We start from the raw sequence: 7500 nt of genomic DNA on the forward strand, positions 1-7500 counted from the left end.
TGCTTAAGTGTGGGTACACAGGTGTGGATGGAGGGCCTGGAGCCTGGTTCTTTTTCTTTTTCCTTTTTTTTTTTCAAAGTGTCTTACAGTACCAGGGGCGTGGAGCTCCAGGGGCTGCGGGTTGGGTGGCTAGGCCGGGGAGGGGTGCTTAAGTGTGGGTACACAGGTGTGGATGGAGGGCCTGGAGCCTGGTTCTTTTTCTTTTTCCCTTTTTTTTTCAAAGTGTCTTACAGTACCAGGGGCGTGGAGCTCCAGGGGCTGCGGGTTGGGTGGCTAGGCCGGGGAGGGGTGCTTAAGTGTGGGTACACAGGTTTGGATGGAGGGCCTGGAGCCTGGTTCTCCTTAACCCTAGCCCTAGCCCCAACCCCAGCCGTAACCCTAACCCCGGCCCCAGCCCTGACTCTAGCCCCAGCCCTTACCCTAACCCAACCTAAACCCTGCCTCCAGCCCTAACCCCAGCCCCAACCCTAACCCTAACCCCAACCCCAACCCCAACCCTAACCCTAACCCTAACCCTAGCCCTAGCCCCAGCCCCAACCCTAACCCTAACCCCAGCTCCAACCCTAACCCTAACCCCAGCCCCAGCCCCAACCCTGATCCTGCCGGAGGGGCTGGAGCCCGGTTCTCCTTAACCCTAACCCCAGCCCCAACCCTAACCCTAACCCCAGCCCCAACCCTAACCCTAACCCCAGCTCCAGCCCTAACCCCAGCCCCAGCCCCAAACCGGCCCTAGGGCCTGGAGCCCGGTTCTCCTCAACCCTAACCCCAGCTCTAACCCTAACCCGGCTGGAGGGCATGGAGCCCGGTTCTCCTTAACCCTAACCCCAGCCCCAACCCTAACCCTAACCCCAGCTCTAGCCCTAACCCCAGCCCCAGCCCCAAACCGGCCCTAGGGCCTGGAGCCCGGTTCTCCTTAACCCTAACCCCAGCTCTAACCCTAACCCGGCTGGAGGGCATGGAGCCCGGTTCTCCTTAACCCTAACCCCAGCCCCAGCCCCAAACCTAACCCTAACCCGGCCGGAGGGGCTGGAGCCCGGTTCTCCTTAACCCTAACCCGGGGTCGGCTTGTTTGAGAAAGAAACCCAGGAATCGCCTTCTTTTCCCGAGTTAAGACGAAATACGGATTTTTGTAAAAAAAAGATTTCCTTGGGCCAAACCAAGTTCAGACTCTTTAGTCCTTCATATATAGCCATTCCGAGTAGGTTCCATGCACAAAACCTCTTTAAATGGCCTTTTTTTGACAAAGAAACCCAGGAATCGCCTTCTTTTCCCGAGTTAAGACCAAATACGGATTTTTGTTAAAAAATGATTTCCTTGGGCCAAACCAAGTTCAGACTCCTTAGTCCGTTATGTCTATGTTCATTCTGAGTAGGTTCCATGCACAAACCTCTTTAAATGGCCTTTTTTGAGAGAGAAACCCAGGAATCGCCTTCTTTTCCCGAGTTAAGACGAAATACGGATTTTTGTTAAAAAATGATTTCCTTGGGCCAAACCAAGTTCAGACTCCTTAGTCCGTTATGTATATGTTCATTCTGAGTAGGTTCCATGCTTAAACCTCTTTAAATTGCCTTTTTTGAGAAAGAAACACCGCAAAAGCTTTCCTTTGCGGAGTGATGTCGTTGCGCAGGGCATGAGTGCCTGGATGTTCTGAGAGGGGAGCAGGGATGAATGCCTGACCGAGGAGAGGTGCTGAAACTCGGCCTGGATGTGTGTCTGTGCGCAGGGCATGAGTGCCTGGATGCTGTGAGAGGGGAGCAGGGATGAATGCTGGACCGAGGAGAGGTGCTGAAACTCGGCCTGGATGTGTGTCTGTGCGCAGGGCATGAGTGCCTGGATGCTGTGAGAGGGGAGCAGGGATGAATGCTGGACCGAGGAGAGGTGCTGAAACTCGGCCTGGGTGTGTGACTGTGCGCAGGGCATGAGTGCCTGGATGCTGTGAGAGGGGAGCAGGGATGAATGCCTGACCGAGGAGAGGTGCTGAAACTCGGCCTGGATGTGTCATTGCGCAGGGCATGAGTGCCTGGATGCTATGAGAGTGGAGCAGGGATGAATGCTGGACCGAGGAGAGGTGCTGAAACTCGGCCAGGATGTGTGTCTGTGCGCAGGGCATGAGTGCCTGGATGCTGTGAGAGGGGAGCAGGGATGAATGCTGGACCGAGGAGAGGTGCTGAAACTCGGCCTGGGTGTGTGACTGTGCGCAGGGCATGAGTGCCTGGATGCTGTGAGAGGGGAGCAGGGATGAATGCCTGACCGAGGAGAGGTGCTGAAACTCGGCCTGGATGTGTCATTGCGCAGGGCATGAGTGCCTGGATGCTATGAGAGTGGAGCAGGGATGAATGCTGGACCGAGCAGAGGTGCTGAAACTCGGCCTGGATGTGTGTCTGTGCGCAGGGCATGAGTGCCTGGATGCTATGAGAGTGGAGCAGGGATGAATGCTGGACCGAGGAGAGGTGCTGAAACTCGGCCAGGATGTGTGTCTGTGCGCAGGGCATGAGTGCCTGGATGCTATGAGAGTGGAGCAGGGATGAATGCTGGACCGAGCAGAGGTGCTGAAACTCGGCCTGGATGTGTGTCTGTGCGCAGGGCATGAGTGCCTGGATGCTATGAGAGTGGAGCAGGGATGAATGCTGGACCGAGGAGAGGTGCTGAAACTCGGCCAGGATGTGTGTCTGTGCGCAGGGCATGAGTGCCTGGATGCTATGAGAGTGGAGCAGGGATGAATGCTGGACCGAGGAGAGGTGCTGAAACTCGGCCTGGATCTGTGTCTGTGACTGGACGTTATGAGAGGGGAGCAGGGATGAATTCCTGACCGAGGAGAGGTGCTGAAACTCGGCCTGGATGTGTCATTGCACAGGGCATGAGTGCCTGGATGTTCTGAGAGGGGAGCAGGGATGAATGCTGGACCGAGGAGAGGTGCTGAAACTCGGCCTGGATCTGTGTCTGTGACTGGACGTTATGAGAGGGGAGCAGGGATGAATTCCTGACCGAGGAGAGGTGCTGAAACTCGGCCTGGATGTGTCATTGCACAGGGCATGAGTGCCTGGACGTTATGAGAGGGGAGCAGGGATGATTGCCTGACCGAAGAGAGGTGCTGAAACTCGGCCTGGATGTGTGTCTCTGGGCCGGGCATGAGAGACTGGCTGTTGGGAGAGGACGGCAGCCATGAATACTGGACCGAGGAGAGGTGCTGAAACTCGGCCTGGATGTGTGTCTGTGGGCAGGGCACGAGAGCCTGGATGTTGGGCATGAATCCCAGTTCAAAAAAAGGACCTTTTCTGAAAGAAACACAGGAATCGCCTTCTTTTCCCGAGTTAAGACGAAATACGGATTTTTGTTAAAAAGTGATTTCCTTGGGCCAGAACAAGTTCAGACTCCTTGGTCCTTCATATATACATACATATATATCCATTCTAAGTAAGTTCCATGCATAAACCTGCACAAACCCGGATAAATGGCCTCTTTTGGGATCAAAACACAGGAATCGCCTTCTTTTCCCGAGTTAAGACGAAATACGGATTTTTGTTAAAAAGTGATTTCCTTGGGCCAGAACAAGTTCAGACTCCTTAGTCCTTCATATATACATACATATATATCCATTCTAAGGAAGTTCCATGCATAAACCTGCACAAACCCGGATAAATGGCCTCTTTTGGGATCAAAACACAGGAATCGCCTTCTTTTCCCGAGTTAAGACGAAATACGGATTTTTGTTAAAAAGTGATTTCCTTGGGCCAGAACAAGTTCAGACTCCTTAGTCCTTCATATATACATAGAGATATATCCATTCTAAGTAAGTTCCATGCATAAACCTGCACAAACCCGGATAAATGGCCTCTTTTGAGATCAAAACACAGGAATCGCCTTCTTTTCCCGAGTTAAGACGAAATACGGATTTTTGTTAAAAAGTGATTTCCTTGGGCCAGAACAAGTTCAGACTCCTTAGTCCTTCATATATACATAGAGATATATCCATTCTAAGTAAGTTCCATGCATAAACCTGCACAAACCCGGATAAATGGCCTCTTTTGAGATCAAAACACAGGAATCGCCTTCTTTTCCCGAGTTAAGACCAAATACGGATTTTTGTTAAAAAGTGATTTCCTTGGGCCAGAACAAGTTCAGACTCCTTAGTAGGAACCATGCACACACCTCTTTAAATGACCTTTATCCCGGTTCAGAAAAACGCCAAAGTGTCAAAAAGTACCAGGGGCATGAAGCCCGGTTCAGAAAAACGTCAAAGTGTCAAAAAGTACCAGGGGCATGAAGCCCGGTTCAGAAAAACGTCAAAGTGTCAAAAAGTACCAGGGGCATGAAGCCCGGTTCAGAAAAACGTCAAAGTGTCAAAAAGTACCAGGGGCATGAAGCCCGGTTCAGAAAAACGTCAAAGTGTCAAAAAGTACCAGGGGCATGAAGCCCGGTTCAGAAAAACGTCAAAGTGTCAAAAAGTACCAGGGGCATGAAGCCCGGTTGAGAAATATTTTCTGAGTGCCAAAAAGTACCAGGGGTGAGAATCCCGGTTCAGAAAATTTTCTAAGTGCCACATAGTACCAGAGGTGAAAAAGTTTATAGTACCAGGGGTGATAAAGTTGGAAAAAATTTCTGTCAGAGAACGGGAAAAGGGGACGATGGGCCGAGTCAGCCCAAGGCCCGCCCCTATTCTCCCACACGACGAGGTTATTAGCAGACGACGAAAACACCATCTGCACGATTTCAGAAACCCAGTTTTCGGAAAAATATCTGAGTACCAGACTGGGACGGTGAATTGATAATCCGAAAGATGACACTTTCCACGGCCTGAAATGATGGAGGAAGGGGGCAAAAGCTCCAGCCTGGCTCCTGGAGGAGGGGTCCAAAGGCAAGAACGTGTGTCCGAGGATGGGTGCAGGAGAGCGGATTCAAGGCGCGGCTGACCGCTGGAAGCTCCAGGCCGGTTCCTGGAAGATGGGAGGCCGACTTTGGCAGAGCATGAGTCCGAGGAAGGTGCTGGAGAGCGGATTCAAGGCGCGGCTGACCGCTGGAAGCTCCAGGCTGGTTCTTTGAAGATGTGAGGCCGGCCTGGAGGAGAATGAGTCCGAGGAAGGTGCTGGAGAGCGGATTCAAGGTGCGGCTGACCGCTGGAAGCTCCAGGCTGGTTCTTTGAAGATGTGAGGCCGGCCTGGAGGAGCATGAGTCCGAGGAAGGTGCTTGAGAGCGGATTCAAGGTGCGGCTGACCGCTGGAAGCTCCAGGCTGGTTCTTTGAAGATGTGAGGCCGGCCTGGAGGAGAATGAGTCCGAGATAGGTGCTGGAGAGCGGATTCAAGGTGCGGCTGACCGCTGGAAGCTCCAGGCTGGTTCCTGGAAGATGTGAGGCCGACTTTGGCAGAGCATGAGTCCGAGGAAGGTGCTTGAGAGCGGATTCAAGGTGCGGCTGACCGCTAGAAGCTCCAGGCTGGTTCCTGGAAGATGTGAGGCCGACTTTGGCAGAGCATGAGTCCGAGGAAGGTGCTGGAGAGCGGATTCAAGGTGCGGCTGACCGCTGGAAGCTCCAGGCTGGTTCTTTGAAGATGTGAGGCCGGCCTGGAGGAGAATGAGTCCGAGATAGGTGCTGGAGAGCGGATTCAAGGTGCGGCTGACCGCTGGAAGCTCCAGGCTGGTTCCTGGAAGATGGGAGGCCGACTTTGGCAGAGCATGAGTCCGAGGAAGGTGCTTGAGAGCGGATTCAAGGCGCGGCTGACCGCTAAAGGCTCCAGGCTGGTTCCTGGAAGATGGGAGGCCGGCCTGGAGGAGAATGTGTCCGAGGAAGGTGCTGGAGAGCGGATTCAAGGTGCGGCTGACCGCTGGAAGCTCCAGGCTGGTTCCTGGAAGATGGGAGGCCGACTTTGGCAGAGCATGAGTCCGAGGAAGGTGCTGGAGAGCGGATTCAAGGCGCGGCTGACCGCTAAAGGCTCCAGGCTGGTTCTTTGAAGATGTGAGGCCGGCCTGGAGGAGAGTGTGTCCGAGATAGGTGCTGGAGAGCGGATTCAAGGCGCGGCTGACCGCTGGAAGCTCCAGGCTGGTTCCTGGAAGATGGGAGGCCGACTTTGGCAGAGCATGAGTCCGAGGAAGGTGCTGGAGAGCGGATTCAAGGTGCGGCTGACCGCTGGAAGCTCCAGGCTGGTTCTTTGAAGATGTGAGGCCGGCCTGGAGGAGAATGAGTCCGAGGAAGGTGCTGGAGAGCGGATTCAAGGTGCGGCTGACCGCTGGTAGCTCCAGGCTGGTTCTTTGAAGATGTGAGGCCGGCCTGGAGGAGCATGAGTCCGAGGAAGGTGCTTGAGAGCGGATTCAAGGTGCGGCTGACCGCTGGAAGCTCCAGGCTGGTTCTTTGAAGATGTGAGGCCGGCCTGGAGGAGAATGAGTCCGAGATAGGTGCTGGAGAGCGGATTCAAGGTGCGGCTGACCGCTGGAAGCTCCAGGCTGGTTCCTGGAAGATGTGAGGCCGACTTTGGCAGAGCATGAGTCCGAGGAAGGTGCTTGAGAGCGGATTCAAGGTGCGGCTGACCGCTAGAAGCTCCAGGCTGGTTCCTGGAAGATGTGAGGCCGACTTTGGCAGAGCATGAGTCCGAGGAAGGTGCTGGAGAGCGGATTCAAGGTGCGGCTGACCGCTGGAAGCTCCAGGCTGGTTCTTTGAAGATGTGAGGCCGGCCTGGAGGAGAATGAGTCCGAGATAGGTGCTGGAGAGCGGATTCAAGGTGCGGCTGACCGCTGGAAGCTCCAGGCTGGTTCCTGGAAGATGTGAGGCCGACTTTGGCAGAGCATGAGTCCGAGGAAGGTGCTTGAGAGCGGATTCAAGGTGCGGTTGACCGCTAGAAGCTCCAGGCTGGTTCCTGGAAGATGTGAGGCCGACTTTGGCAGAGCATGAGTCCGAGGAAGGTGCTGGAGAGCGGATTCAAGGTGCGGCTGACCGCTGGAAGCTCCAGGCTGGTTCTTTGAAGATGTGAGGCCGGCCTGGAGGAGAATGAGTCCGAGGAAGGTGCTGGAGAGCGGATTCAAGGTGCGGCTGACCGCTGGAAGCTCCAGGCTGGTTCTTTGAAGATGTGAGGCCGGCCTGGAGGAGCATGAGTCCGAGGAAGGTGCTTGAGAGCGGATTCAAGGTGCGGCTGACCGCTGGAAGCTCCAGGCTGGTTCTTTGAAGATGTGAGGCCGGCCTGGAGGAGAATGAGTCCGAGATAGGTGCTGGAGAGCGGATTCAAGGTGCGGCTGACCGCTGGAAGCTCCAGGCTGGTTCCTGGAAGATGGGAGGCCGACTTTGGCAGAGCTTGAGTCCGAGGAAGGTGCTGGAGAGCGGATTCAAGGTGCGGCTGACCGCTGGAAGCTCCAGGCTGGTTCTTTGAAGATGTGAGGCCGGCCTGGAGGAGAATGAGTCCGAGATAGGTGCTGGAGAGCGGATTCAAGGTGCGGCTGACCGCTGGAAGCTCCAGGCTGGTTCCTGGAAGATGTGAGGCCGACTTTGGCAGAGCATGAGTCCGAGGAAGGTGCTTGAG

The sequence above is a fragment of the Odontesthes bonariensis genome, unplaced genomic scaffold, assembly GCF_027942865.1.
Source record: "Odontesthes bonariensis isolate fOdoBon6 unplaced genomic scaffold, fOdoBon6.hap1 scaffold_110, whole genome shotgun sequence".
In the NCBI taxonomy this organism is placed as follows: domain Eukaryota; kingdom Metazoa; phylum Chordata; class Actinopteri; order Atheriniformes; family Atherinopsidae; genus Odontesthes; species Odontesthes bonariensis.